The 14,591-nt window shown below is 42.2% G+C and overlaps 1 protein-coding gene across 2 annotated transcripts in view; it reads right to left on the bottom strand.

Moving 5' to 3' along the window:
• PLAC1 (placenta enriched 1) overlaps positions 1 to 14,039 on the bottom strand; it is an 81,592-nt gene extending 67,553 nt beyond the window's left edge. For both annotated transcript variants that reach the window (XM_069464078.1, XM_069464079.1), the window contains exon 1: positions 13,895 to 14,039. The gene's annotated coding sequence lies outside the window, so the exon portion shown is untranslated. The remainder of the gene's footprint in view (positions 1 to 13,894) is intronic.
• Between the last annotated feature and the right edge of the window lie 552 nt (positions 14,040 to 14,591).

Genomic DNA, 14,591 nt, shown 5'->3' with positions numbered 1-14,591 from the left:
AGTGGGAAGGACACCTTTCCAAAGGGTTGAACATTGGGATGACCATTGGAAGGGGGTTGATTATTTTAAAAATCAAGAAAATAAATTCTACCAGGGGTATTTTTTCCCCTTTTTATGAAAGACCCCAAACCTTAGGCAACAGACTGTGGTAGGAGCTCCTTTGTTAGATCTGCCTGCCAGCTCGTGGGTTGGTTGCTACCTCCAATAAACTTTCCATCTGAATTACTACTTGGGATGCCAAATACTATGGTAGGTGCTTGGAGGTACAATTATGAACCAGACACGGTCCCTGCCCTCAAGGAATTTATAGTCTAGTAGGGAAGAGACAAACAGATGGCTAATTATAACACGGAATGATAAGGGCTGAAAGTTGCTGGGGGAGGACAGAGGATGAACATTTAAATCATTCTGGAGAGTCAGGGAAGGTTTCCTGAAAGACATGATGCATAAACTGAAGAATGAGTAGGAGTTAACCAAGCGAACGGGAGGGGGGAAAGGATATTCCAGACAGATGGGCTTTACAGAAGTAAAGTTTGCCTGATAAAGATTATATAAATAATTTATATTGAGTCAAAGTCCTAAGTGTAAAAAATGAATAAAAAATAAAAAATTTATAAAGTGCACAATTATCAAAAATGGAAAATTGATCAATACAAGCACAATCCAGCTCTTTGAAAAGACCATTAAGATAGGCAAAAGTTAGCAAGTTTGCTAAAAAAATAAACCCACTCAGGAGTAAAAAGAGATAGTGAAAGGGAGAGGAACAGAGAAGAGAAAACTACATTTAGAATGTATTAACAAGTATAAGATAATATTAAAATATTATTAGTAATTGTGTAAGTCCTGGTATAGTTATAGAATTATAAGTAATTATTTTGAAATAATATTTATACCAATAAATTTGGAATCTAGATGAAATGGACAATTTTCTAGGAGACTATAAATTATCAAAATTGGCTTGAGAACAAGATGAAAATCTGACCACACCAACAAAACTAGAGAAGAAATTGAAATAGAATCAAAGATGTAGACACCTCAGACTCCTTAACACACACACACGCACACACACACACACACACACACGTTTTACAGGTAAATTGTCTAAAACCTTTAAGGAACAGATAATTCCCTTACCAAACAAACAGTTTCAGAGCATTAAAAAAGATGGGAAGCTTCCAACTTAATTTCCAAAGCTATCATTATACCAATACCAAATTGTATGAGGACAGAAAAATAACTCTATAGAAAACCCTAAATAAATTATTAACAAATCAAACCTTGCATTTTAGAAAAAGATGACTATAATATAAACAAGTAGGGTTTATCCCAGAAATGCAAGGCTGGTTCACCATTAGAAAATATACTAATATAATTTGTTATTATTTGCATAGTAAAGGAGAAAACAATATGATCATTTCAACAGATGCAGCAAAAGATATTTCATAAAGCTGACCACCCATTTATTCTTAGAAAGCACTAAGAAAACTAGGAACACAAGGAAACTTTAACTTGATAAAGCATATCTTCCAGAAATCTAGAAATCTACAGAAAACTCTATACTTAAAAAGGTAACAAGCATAGCAGAGTGGTTAAGAACATAGTCTCCAAAGCTAAAGAGTGGAGGTTTGAATCTCTGTTCTGCCACTTGTTAGCTGTGTGACCTTGGACAAGTTACTTAGCTTCTCTGTGCCTCAGTTTCCTCATCTGTAAAATGGGAATAATAATATCTATCTCATAACATTGTAGGAGGATTAAATCACCTAATATTTGTAAAGTGTTCATAAATAGTGCTTCATACATAGAAGCATTATGTAACTGTTTGTTAACAAACTTTGAAACATTAGCTGTTTTCACACTTTAAGTCAAGAACAAGACAGGAATGTCTAGTTCTGCTGTAACTCTGCTCTTCCACATTTTACTGGAGGTCCAAACCAATGCAATGGAATAAGAAAAAGAATTAATAGTGCCAGAAAGGAAGGAACCATCAATATTTACAGACAATATAATTATCTAACTAAAAGTGATATCTGCCTCTGTCAGAAATGAAGTAAAAGAAGGAAATTATCCTCCCCAGGACAATCAGGTATCACTATTTCCTTCCAGATATTTCTACATATTGAACATTGAGTCTATCATCCTCCCTCCATGTCTACTGCTCCTCTCAACTTCCATTTTTCTATCAATGGCACCACCACTTTCCAAGTCACCTAGACTCAAAACCTTGGAACCCTCTTGGACCCTTCCTTCTCTTTCATCTTCCATGTCCAATTACCTATTCTACCCAGTTACTTTTTCATCCAAAATATTTTTCAAATGTTTTCTATTCTCACTCTCATGTCTCTAGTTCAGGTCATTATCAACTCATGCCTGAAACAGTGGATATCCCCCAGTCCCTCTCCAAATCACCAAGTACACCACAGGCCAATCTTATTCTAAGACCACTATCTTCAAGTCACTCTCTTGCTTAAAAGTCTGGTGGCTTCTCACTTCTTATCATATCTGGTCTAAACTCCTCTGCATGGTGGCCTTTCTCCATCTAGCTGCACTCAAACTAACAAAGCTAACAAACACTAACTCCTGCTCCCTTAATTATATACCCTCGGCTTTAGTAAGACCAATACCCCCAGTATCCTTCCTTACCCACCTCCTTTCCTTTTTAATTCAGTACTTTTGTTTAACTCAATGCCTTGTATTTTCCTGTCTCTACCTCTGAGTGTCTCCAAATCTTTGCTATTCTTCAATGGTCAGCTTAACTAACACCATAATGAAACCGCATTGTGCTCATCTAATCATCTTGGCAACCTTATAAGTATTTATTAATATTCACCCCATTTTGTGGATCAAGTATAGTGATTTGCTCAAGGTTCATATTGCTAGAAATGGTGGATCTGGAATTCGAAGCCATGTTTACTGTCCAATCCCAGAGCTCACGCTCTTAACCACCCCTCTGTTCTGACTCTCTGGGATGCCTCCCCTGGCTGCATCAATCCTCCTTGATCTTTTCTTCATTCTGTTTTGGCTGCTATGTGTTGTTGTGTAGTGTCTACAAGTTTAACTCCCAGCAAAACTGTAACCTCCTGGAGGTCAGGGTCTGCATCTCATACTTCTGTCTCCTCCTCCCACTAACCAGAGTCGGGCCCTCAATGAGCAGTTGATTAATTGGTAAGGTTGATCAAATATAGCTAATATATAGCAATTTGGCCTTGGTATCCAGTCTTCAAGAAAGAAGGTTTGAGTAGCTTCAGGATAACACAAGCCCTCCCCTTTTAAAAGCCTGGGTTTTAGTTCCAGGAAGGGAAAAGAGGAGTAGAATTACTAAATTTCCCAAAGTTGTCCCCCACCCCATTACCCCCTGATGATCAGGCTTCTCTCTGCCTAGTTTAGGTCAATATTGCATGACAAATCTTCCCTTCACATAATGATTGGACTAGGCTAGGTTTTGTTAGCATGTGAAAATAGAGCCAAACCTGTCAAATTGTAATTGTGCAAAATCTGACTCCTGGGAATCTTCCAGAAGTGAGCCAGGGGGAAACTAACAGTTGTCCTACCTACCTCACGGGGTCATGGTGAGAATCAAGTGAGATAATGGGTATGAGCACACTTTGGAAAGTAGTAATGAAAAGCAGCTTGCTTCTTGAGCCTGGACTGGAGCAATAGGAGCTCTTTGGTGATATCAAGGCCAGGTGAAGGGTGGAGGCTCTTCTGAAATTCTTGGGCTCATCCGTTCCCAATGGTTGCAATACTTGCTTTCCGGCAATTCTTGGGAAAATTCACTTTTATCATGAGACTTCTTCAGCTACATGTGAAATTATTCTTGACTTCACTTTTCCTTTTTCTAATTATACTTACTCAGCTAGTCCATAATGCTCTAGGGGCTTCTAAAAGATAAGCTAACTTTCCCTCCTTTTGGTGCCTTGAAAAGACAATATTTTGCTGTCTTATATTTAGATTTCAAACCTCTCTCCAAGGTCAAGAGCAAGTGATACAGAGAAAGCACATTCTGAGATTGATGACTTCTGTGGTGGTCTAGAAATAATAGTAGCCATTGAATGTTACTAAATAAATAAGGAGTGTCTCTCTGCTTCCCCCCCGAGAGACCAAATTCCCCTATAATTCAAGTGCTGGAAGACTCAAGAGAATCTAGGAGTCTAGGTTGGAAGAAGGTTAGAGGTTTGAGTTAGAGAAGAGATTTTTGTAGGAAAGTTTTGGTTCAAAAGATCCCGATTCTGAAAGTGAAGAACTCTGGGGGGAGCCAGGGGAGAGTGAGCTCAGCTTGGACACAGAAGAGGAAAGAGTGCCGACTGTGCAGGGATCTTGGCCAAAGGGCCCTGGATCAAGAATAGACCGGGCTTGCAGAGGTAGCCAAAGGTATTCTGACCAGGGAATTGAGCAAGATTTATTGCCTAAGTTGGCCTCAACTGGACAGAGCTTGGCTTTGGATCTGTTTTATGTGTTGGGCATGCATGCATACCTCCTTACAGTTGGAGCCTTCAGACAGTGAGCCATCAACCCTCAGCAAAATGGAGCCAAGGGGAGGTTGTTGCTGGTGTCAGCAGTGGGGACAGAACCAGAGAAGCAAAGCTGTGGAGAGCACCCCTGGGCCTCAGAAGGTAGCCATGTAGGCAGGAAATAGCAGCACCCCTGTCCTTCATAGCTCCTAGGCCACTGGCTATCCTATCTGCATTTGAACAGCATGCACTCAGCAGACTTGGCAGCTAGCCAGGAAGATCACCATTGTGCCTCATTTCGTGGCCTTCTGAGCCACCAGCTTCCACGCGCCATATTTCACTGCACTACTTTTGGTTTCGGAATACTGATTCTCATGAGCTGCTGTATTGAACTGAGAGCATGTTGTGGGCTTCTATGTGTGTGTATTGCGGAGGGGGTTGTTCCGAGTGGTCCCAACCTCAGCCTCTCTGACTGCAGGCTTCAAGGGGTGCCTGTGCCTATGACCTTTGCTCGACTAGACTGCTGGACGGAGAGAGATGAGAGTAGGCTCCTGCTGATTCTGTCCCACACTCCCCGTTATGATAGGCAGTGAAGCAAATCATTTGGGCAATTGCCTGACCTTAATGGGATAGAAAAGGCTCCTCTCTTGCTTGAAAGGAACATCCAAGTATGTGCTTACTGTTTAGTTTTCCTGGAAAAATAATTTCTCTGGCAGGCTAAAGAGGGTGAATTTGCCTTCAGAAAAGGATTGTGTCATATTCATAACCCTTGCAGCCTCTCTACCATTTCCATGGTTGAAAAGATTGCATTCAGTGGAAGACCAACCAAGCATCTGCTAGGAAAAGGTTTTAGTTTTTACACAAAGAAAACTGTGTTGTTTAAAGAAAAATAGAGATATACTCTTGGGCAGTATTTTGGGGGTAACCCAGCATCCAGAAATTTTTTGAAGGATAATACAAAATATAAAGAGGTCTGACTGCTCAATATTAGGATTTTAAAAACACTGAGTAGAGACACCCACCTCCCCCCCTTCCTGGAATTCTGGCTTTTCGAAATTCATCCCTTTGTATTTGAAAGATCTTATGAGTCTTCTGGAGTCACATGTTGAAGAGTAAAATGTGGCCTGGGAGGAATATCACTTTAAGCCAGATCAGTTGATAACAGCTATCTCTTTAGTGAAGATGGAAAGCCTTGGGATGGGACAGAAGGATCTCTGGGAATAGTAGGAATGAGATGCCTGAGTGACAAGAGGGGACAAGGGAATGAAAGGGGAAATAAGAGGCCACCAAGACATGGCTAACTTAAGATATCCTAGATGAAAGGAGTCTCATAGACCATCTATACCAGTGCCTTTCAAAAAGATGTTTTAAAAACTTTAGAACCCCATTATGTATAAAATGAATATGAGCAGGGCTGCTCTGGTTAAAGTGGGGATGAGAGCCCTGGGGCCCTGTCTACTCAGCCTCTCTTCCTACTGCTTAGGCTAAGAGAAAAGTGAGGTAGCACCACACTCAGCTGGATAGTGAGAACCAATGGCTCAACATGAATTTTGTGAGCCGGTTTGTTAAATATAGCCATTGTTAAAAATCAAATTACCTAAACTCACAATTAAGTTTATTAAGGACAAAGCCAGTGAATATTCAAAACTCATCACTTCTTAATTATTTTACTACACTTTACCACTATCTATGCTCTTGAGGTTATTTATATCTATTGTATCTGTGTGGTGGAAATACTCTACAATGGTGTACTGTTGCACAATGATGTCATGTTGGGAGCTTGAAATTAGCCATGGTGGGAGTGTTTACACCACAGAAATCAGTAAACGCTGTAAATTAGCACTCCTCTCCCCCTCGAGAGAGCCAATTGTTAAACATTTGCCAGCACACCACTGACTACCCTGTAAGTCCTCACTTCTCTGGAAGCTATACTTCCAGCAACCATGAGGCATGCAGCTAAGAACTCAGGAGGAAGAGGAAATATATCCACGTGACCAACCATTATCACAAAACACATGCACTTTACTCTGTGGGAGAGAAAAGCCACTGTAAGGCCCTAGCCCTGGCAAATATGTGTTAAATAACATGGTAGATGAGCAGTGTTGGGACTCAGAAAATGATACCCCAAAGCACGGCACTTTGGCATGCTGAGTGCTTTGAACTAAAGGAGATTGGAAGGCCTCAGAAACAGCCGCAGAAGCAAAGTCTCTCACTGCCCTCCTGCCCTCCTGTCTCCTGCCCTTGTTTCTCCCCTGAGGTGAGTCATAGAAACTGGAACCCTTCTCCCCCAAAGCAAGCTGTAAAACCTAGAAAGGTCACTCTCTCCCTTCTCCGTTGTAGACTCTCATTCCAGAGGGGTCCTGCCCCATACCTGGGAGGAAGGAATGCTACACAGAGAGACCAAGAAGAATCTAAACAGACAGGCTTTACTGGGTCTATTACCCATTAGATCATACCCTTTGTCCAATCACATTTCTACATGACTGTTCTTCATCGAGCCTAAGCATAAAAATAGACAGTTCTCCCTGGGTCTTTGGGTCTTCATTTCTGAAGGCTCTTGTGTCATGTGAAACTTTGATTAAATAAATTTGTTATGCTTTTCTCTTGTTAACCTGTCCTTTGTTATAGGAGTGTCAGCCACGACCCTTACAATGGGTGGAGAAAGAGATTACACCTTCTTGCCCCTACAGATGCAACACAGTGACAGCAGCATGAAGTGACAGCTGACATTGGGAAGTCCCAGAACCATAATCTTTGAGCCTTTTAGGATAAGGGCGAACAATCCAACTTATTCTGGAGACCCTCAAAGACCTCACTGATCATAGCCCAGCACAGTTCAGGAAGAGGAAGTGTTCATTCTATGACGCCCTCAAATGGGCCAAATTACAAGCAGAACAAGCTCCATAAGAAGGCTCCAGGTCTGTTGTGTCCACTACTGTGTCCACAGCATCTGCTATGGTGTTTGGCACATAGAAGGCTCTGAGCAAACAAGTATCTGTCTAAAGAATAAAACCATTCTATCTGCCTGTGATATCATTAAAAAAGAAAAAGAAAAAGAATGGAACTGATTTTCACAAGCAAACTCGTTGCCTCTTTTACCACTATTTCCAGAAAAAGGACTCTAGATGTTTAGTGTCAGAAAGCAGGGGAATGTGAATACATTTCAAAAAGCTATCTATCCAAAACTGGCTTCCAAAAGTGTGGATACCCAAAGGCGGCAAGTGTCCACTATCGGATAAATCACTGGAGTGAGACCTCTAATGCTCCAACAATGTCTGATAAACAGGAAATGACTTTATCAACATGGAGAGCTGATTGCCAGTGGCTGGGTCCTCTCTACTGCCCCTACCCACTTTCTAGGTTCTTGTCTCCCTCATCATCTGCCCCTCTTTCTTCCTCTGTCCTCTTCACACCCTCAGCCTGACAGTTATCCCTCACTTGGCCCTCTTGGCCCTCCCAAGCACCCACCAAGACAAGTCCTGCCTGAGGCCCTCAGGCTAGGAAGATCACTCCCCCATACTCAAACAAAGTGTCTTCAGTAGACAAGCCCCTTTGTCTCCAGTCTCTACAAAAAGAAACTCACCTAGAGTCAAATACTTCCCTTTTCTCGTTTCTCAATTTCTACTGGGGTGGGGGGGGGGCTGGTTGTGTGTATATGTGTGTGTCCCAAATGACTGTGCTGTGCCCAAAGCACCTTTTATGCCTGTGTGTCCTTACAACCTAATTTGGCCTATCTAGAGTTTATAGCATTGCAGGAGAGAAGCATGAGCCTATTTCCTGATTTTAATTAAGCCTTTTTGGGTTACAGTGACCCAGAGTCAACCATCTAGCTAGTTCACGCAGACTCGGAAAGATCAGGCTGGAATAGCTGGGCTAACTGAAGGTCTTTGGCAGAAAAGACCCACAGTGGCAAGTCATGTAGCTCCAATTGGATGGGTGGCTGCTACGCTGCCGTTTCATTCTCTAGCGGCATGGCCCGTGATCCAACTATCATTTCTCAGGGACATTTTAGGGTCCTTCTAAAGGATTTTATGGCTTGCGGCCAGCCCTAATGAAGTTTGCTATTTCTGTTCTATGGTTTTACAGGCAACTGCTCCCAGGTGAGTGGTGAGGCTGGACCCTGTCGGGCTGACTCTAGAGCAGAGCTATCCCAGGCAACCTCATTTGAAGACAAACCTATCACCAGAGGAGTTGAATCAATAGGGAGAGACAATTCAGAAGTAATTTGGAGTTAGGAAAAGTAATCTGAAGGATTCTAGGGGGCCAGCTGACTTCTAGAAGCTCTGCTGGAACAGAGCAGTGCTGGCCAAGTTCCTTAACTTCTCCGTGCCTCAGTTTCCACATCTGTAAAATGTGGTTAACAATAACACCTACCTCACAGGGTTGTGGTGAGGATTCAATAAATAATATATCTAATATGCTCACTCTAGCACCTGGCACATAAGTACGTTCTTTAAAAACGGGGGCAGGGGGGAATGGTTAAAAGTAAAAAAAAAAAAAAAAAAAAAAACTAACCAAAATTGTGGACTTCTTAAGAGACATGGAAGAGCTGGAATAAACTGTAATGCAAGATCCTTGAGGTCTGATCTTTTGGATGGATCAGATAATCTGCCTGTGGCTTCCCTCCGCCACTGTGGTCCATCTGTGCCACCGAATAATGGTGCAGGTGGAAGTGTCTCTGGGCCAGCAGGCCCACTGAAAATTCAAAGCACATGCACTTGGTGTGGTTGTGGTAATGACAGTGATAGGGAATTGGAAACTGTGGCGATGGCTTCCTAATCCTACAATTATTATAGTCAGGGTGCGCCTGTGGGGCTACATATGAGAAATGTCCCAGCCCAGGCCGATCATGCCCTTCGCCTCTCCCTGGGCCCCATGGCTCACCTCCCTCATTCCTGAAGGTTCTAACAGTGGCTCAGGGGCCATGTTGGCAGGCTCTGGGCCTTCTTGGCACCCTTCCCTTTCCCTACCATCTGCTTATGCTCCAGGCTTACACCAAAAACCAGACACAGCACTATCCGCCCTTTTCTGTTTGGTTGTTAAGTAAAAAGCTTATCTTCTTAAAAGATTAGAGATCCTGTCTCTACCTCTGAGACACTTTGATTTAGAGAAGACAGGGGACTTCAGTGCTTCACACTGAAATGGGGACATTTCAGGCAGTGTGACAAGCCAATGCGGTCCTCTGACATTGTGGGTCACTCAAATGACATCAAGACCTGCTCTACCTTGTCCCAATGTAGAGGGTGACTTAGAGGCAGAGCTGGATTTTCTAGGACACCTGAAAGGGACTGGTTTGGGGTCAGTGGGCACTCAAGGCCCCTCAGAGTTCTGACTCTTGTCTCAAGATTGTTCTTCAAACATTAAGACTAGGACTTCTAAGATTGCTTCTAGTGGGGGTTCAAGTCCACAGATCTTAAAAAAAGTCATTTCTTGGAAATTCAAGTCCATATCAGGAATGATAATAGGATGGCTGCCTCCCAAGGTTTGCAAGCTGTGCAGGATTTAGCTGTAAAAAAATAAAAAAATAAATAAAATAAAGGAATCCAGTCCCTTTTTGTTAATTGTGCCAATGCTTTCATTTTCAGGCAATTTCAGTTCCATCCCAGATCTGGTTTCTGGAGTCACATTTTTCCAATCAATCTTCCCATTTGCAGGGAGGAGTCTTACGTCCAAGTGTGTGATTTGAATTTGCCCAGGTGCTGGCAGTTAGGGAGGGTTTTCACATTCAAAGCTGCACATGCTTTGGAAATGTGACTCCCATGATTGCAACAGGAGGCAATCATCTTTGGTGGGGAGCAGCAGGGGGCGGAAGCTCGTATGGGAGTTTGTGGGCTCTGTCCTTGGACTTCAGCATTTTTCTGGCATCTTGCCTTCTCTGTGTATTCTCATACCTTTAACTAGCACCATTAGTGGAACTTCCATTTCTCAGAGCAGTCCTGTCACTGAAGCCCCAGTCCTGGTTATGCCACTGCTTATGGCAACATTGCCCAAATTTGAGAGCTTATTAGACAAATACCCAAGTGATTGTTATGATCAGGCAAGTTCAGGAAGCCTCAGCAATTTTTTTCTACCCAGATGTCCCACTATCATCTGAAGCACAACACGATTAAAACCACACTCATCCTAAAAACCGTGCTGAAAGAATGAGGCAGATCTACATGCGGCCATATGGAACAATCTCCAAGAAGGTTCCTGAAGTGAGAAAAAAAGCAAGCTGCCACCACTGCAGTGAAAGCTCGCTTAACTGACCTCTGTGGAGCCAACTCTCAGGAGTAAGAGATTCTCTCCATTTCCTTTGTAAAACACACCAACTGATGCCCACAGCACCCTGGATAGGCTTGGACGCCTCTCTCTAGTGAGTCTGGGCACTTCTATTTAATTGATTTTTAATTATCTGACCAACTATTCCTCTAATTGCATAGGTGAGAGAGAGCCTATTGTAGCTAATAAAAATATTTACAGTATGAACCTATTTTTTAAAAGGATCTACAAATACATATATAGACTTGTAAATGCAGATAAAATTTCAAGAAATGTGAACAGTGGTTGCATCGAGGAAGGAGTACCAGGTATCTGGGATAGAAAGGTTCCCTCCATACTCTTTCATACTATTTTAACTTTTTACAATGTTCATGAATTATTTTTTCCCAAAGTTTTATTCTGAAAAATTTCAAACATGGAGATAAAAAAGTAGAAAATGAACACACATATACTCACCAAGATTCCACATTTAACATTTTAACATATTTGCAGTATAGTTCTGTTTCTATCAGTCAATCTATTTACATATATATTTTTTTCTTTGTTGAACTACTTGAAGGTCACAGGCACCGTGACGTACTCCCCCTGAAATTCTTCAAAATGATTTTCCAAAGAATAAGAAGATTCTCTCTCCTAACCACAAGCCATTATCACACCTAAGAAAATAAACAATAATCTCCTAATATCATCTAATTTCCAATCCATATTCAAATTATCCCAATATCCTCCAAATGTCTTCTGTAGTTTTTTAAAAAATCCAGAATCCAAAACCAAGGCTTGTGACATTGCATTTACTTATCCTTAATGTCATTTAATCCAGAACAGTGCATGCTCCCATTTTTTTAAGTGTGATATTGACTTTTTGAAGAGTTCAGGCTAGTCGTGCTGTAGAATATCTCATATTCTGAATTTGTCTGTTTCCTCATGGTATACAGCATTTTTTTCAATAAAAAGATTTAATAGGAATAGTAATAAAAGAAACCAGGCCCTGTTTTATATAAACAGGAACCTTAAAATGAGCTTGTCTTCCCAATATGCCTAGCAGCAGTATTTCCCTGTCTTCTGGTCCCCAGACCAGATGCTTAACCCACCTCTCCCCACAACCCCTGTCCTTCGTTCTCCACATTCAGTCAGTTCCCAAGTCTGTGAATTTGCCCTCTGACATGCCTCGTGGCTTAATGCCTTCTCTAGTCCCACTATGCTCCTACCCTGGGTAATGCCTTCAATGCCTTACCCCTAAATTATTGCAACTGCTTCCTAATTGACCCCTCTAGTGCCAGAATCTTCCCCAGAACATCTGCTGTGCTGTGAAAATGGAAAACACCCTGCTTTTGTCATGTCGCTCCTCTCTGGAAAACCATCAATGGCTATGTCTTACTTTCCAGCAAAAGCCCATCTTTCTTCCATCGGAGCCAGTTTTGAATACAACCTTCAACACCACACAGAGACAGATTTTCTACTTAAATCTCAGCACTGCCAATTACTTGCTGAGTGGTGTTGGAGAAGTTACTATGACTTTCCATTTTCTTCTCTGTAAAATAGAAGTAAAAATTGTGCCTACCTGTCAAGTTTGTCCAGTAGTTGCCTACAGAGCTCCCACTTCTTCTAAGGGTCACTACAAATCTTGCTCTTTCTTTAAGTCTCAGCTCAAGCCCTGCCTCCTCCAGGAAGACTTCCCAATCACAGCAGCACTCCCCACCCCAGAATTTCCACAGCACTTGTAGTCTACAGGGAATAATTCAGCTTATACTAGTCTTATTGCCCACTAACATTTACATTTTCATCTTATCTGCTCATTTGGATGGCTGGGATCCCTTGAGAGCAGAAGTAGATCTGCCCATGGTTTCTCCTAGAGCCTCCTAGAGAGCTACTGCTATGCTGAGCACTCAGTGGCTCAGAGCCATCACTTGACTGAGTGTGAGAAGATGCTTTGTTCATCTTTAGAGTCCTCCTTGCAACTGGGAGAGAATACGCTCTGATCATCTCTGACTTTGGCGAGACAGGAAGGACCAAGGGCTGTGATAATCATTCAAATAATCATAGTAATTGCTCCTATTATTTACAGAGCACCTATTATGTGTCCAGTGCTTTGACTATACACATGTTCCTTGACTTAGAATGGGGCTGCATCCCGAGAAACCCATTGTTAAGTCGAAAAATTGTAAGTCAAACCATTGCAAGTTGGGAACCATCTGTATATTCTATTTGATTCCAAGTTAACAAATGAACAAACAGAGGCTCAGAGAGGGTAAGCAACTTGCCCAGGGTGACCCAGCTATTAACTGCTGAAGCTGGGACTTGAACCCAAGTCTGTCTAAATATACAGCCCATGTTCATTCCCTGCTGCCCCTGTAGTAACAGAGAACAGTATATCGATGGAAGGAAGGATAAGTTATTAGAGCTGTTTGGATTAGGACAAAATTTATTCCAGTACTATCCTTTATAAACAAGAATGCCCACCATGAGGGTAGCATTGTGTTACCAGTGGTAAGAAGCTTCTGAGAATCTGTCTCCTCTCAGAATCAAGGTCCAGAGATGGGCTTCTCTGTGGCCATGGGAGAGAATGAAGCAAAGCAGCTCACACTGGAAATGGATTTAGGGTCCCTGTCTCTATCCCAAAGGGCCCTAAACTGACCATCTGACTTAATGGGGATACCCAGATGGTTAAAATCAATGATAAGGAAAAAAGTAGAAGAGCAAAGGAAGAGAGAATGATGAGATGGCAAGTAAACAGGGAAAAGAGTGATTAGATTGGGAAATATGTGTTCAGGGAAATCCCACTTGAATTCCTAAAGAATACCCCATGCAATTGGGGAGTAGTGTGTGTGCGTGTGTGTGTGTGTGTGTATGTGTGTGTGAGAGAGAGAGAAAGAGAGAGATTGATTTTATACGTATGTGCGTGTATTTAATCTTTAGATTTAAATAAAGAACAGACCAAATTCAGTCAAACTGCCTCCTTCTCAGCAGCCACTTCATCACCTCCATGTCACATTTCCCAGCTGGAGGGCAGTAATTGCACAGCCAGATCTCGCCCCATCTGGGAAACACCAGGGTCTTCCTGAATCGTCATACACCATGCTGGCTGCCAAGGCGTAAGGTGACCTAAGCGAGGCCTTCACACAGGCCATGTGCACAGAGTCATAAAATCCTGAGAGAATGCGGCAACAGAGGCAGAGCTGCCATACCTGCCAAATTTCCAAAGGGAAGAAGGAACTTGCTGCGTCTGTATTTGCCCCCAGGATTGGAAAAATGTATCTCAGTCACTGGAACTGAAGGGGGGGTGGCCTTTACCTTCATAGGAGAGTCACTGTTTATACAAATACTGCTGATGGCCTGATATATGTGTGTGTCTTTATATAAATAGAGCTATAGACTCACTGTGCCAGATTGCATCAGCTACCTGCTTAACATTTTACTCTGGTGCTTTAAAAACAACAGTCTGAAAGTCAGAATAATCTGCGGCCTCTGCGGTGTTTCCCAGTTTGGTATTTTGCTTAGAGAGTAAAAGAAACCCACATCTGGTCCTCACCCTTCAGATAGTCACTGATTGAATGATACCTACTTTCATTTGTTAGAAATTATAGCACTTTGACAGAACTTATTCACAGGAACAAGGAGGGGGGAGTCACATCATGGTGGTGGTAATTCTTAGAGAAACCAAACAGCGGGCTGGCCGCTTGTAGTGCTTGCTGTCGCCAACATAGGCATTCATTTCTTAATTCAGTAAACATATGTCAAGCATATCAGGCACAGGGAATACAAAATCAAATAAAACATGTCCCTTCCCTCTAGCCTTTGTCCCAGGTTCTCTCAAGGATCCCACTACCAAATGAGAGGTAAGTCTCTTTAGAAAGAATGTTCAGGGATTGCTGGTCATTATGG

The sequence above is a fragment of the Eulemur rufifrons genome, chromosome 30 (genome assembly GCF_041146395.1).
Source record: "Eulemur rufifrons isolate Redbay chromosome 30, OSU_ERuf_1, whole genome shotgun sequence".
Lineage (NCBI taxonomy): Eukaryota > Metazoa > Chordata > Mammalia > Primates > Lemuridae > Eulemur > Eulemur rufifrons.
This window is presented reverse-complemented; position numbering and strand designations above follow the sequence as displayed.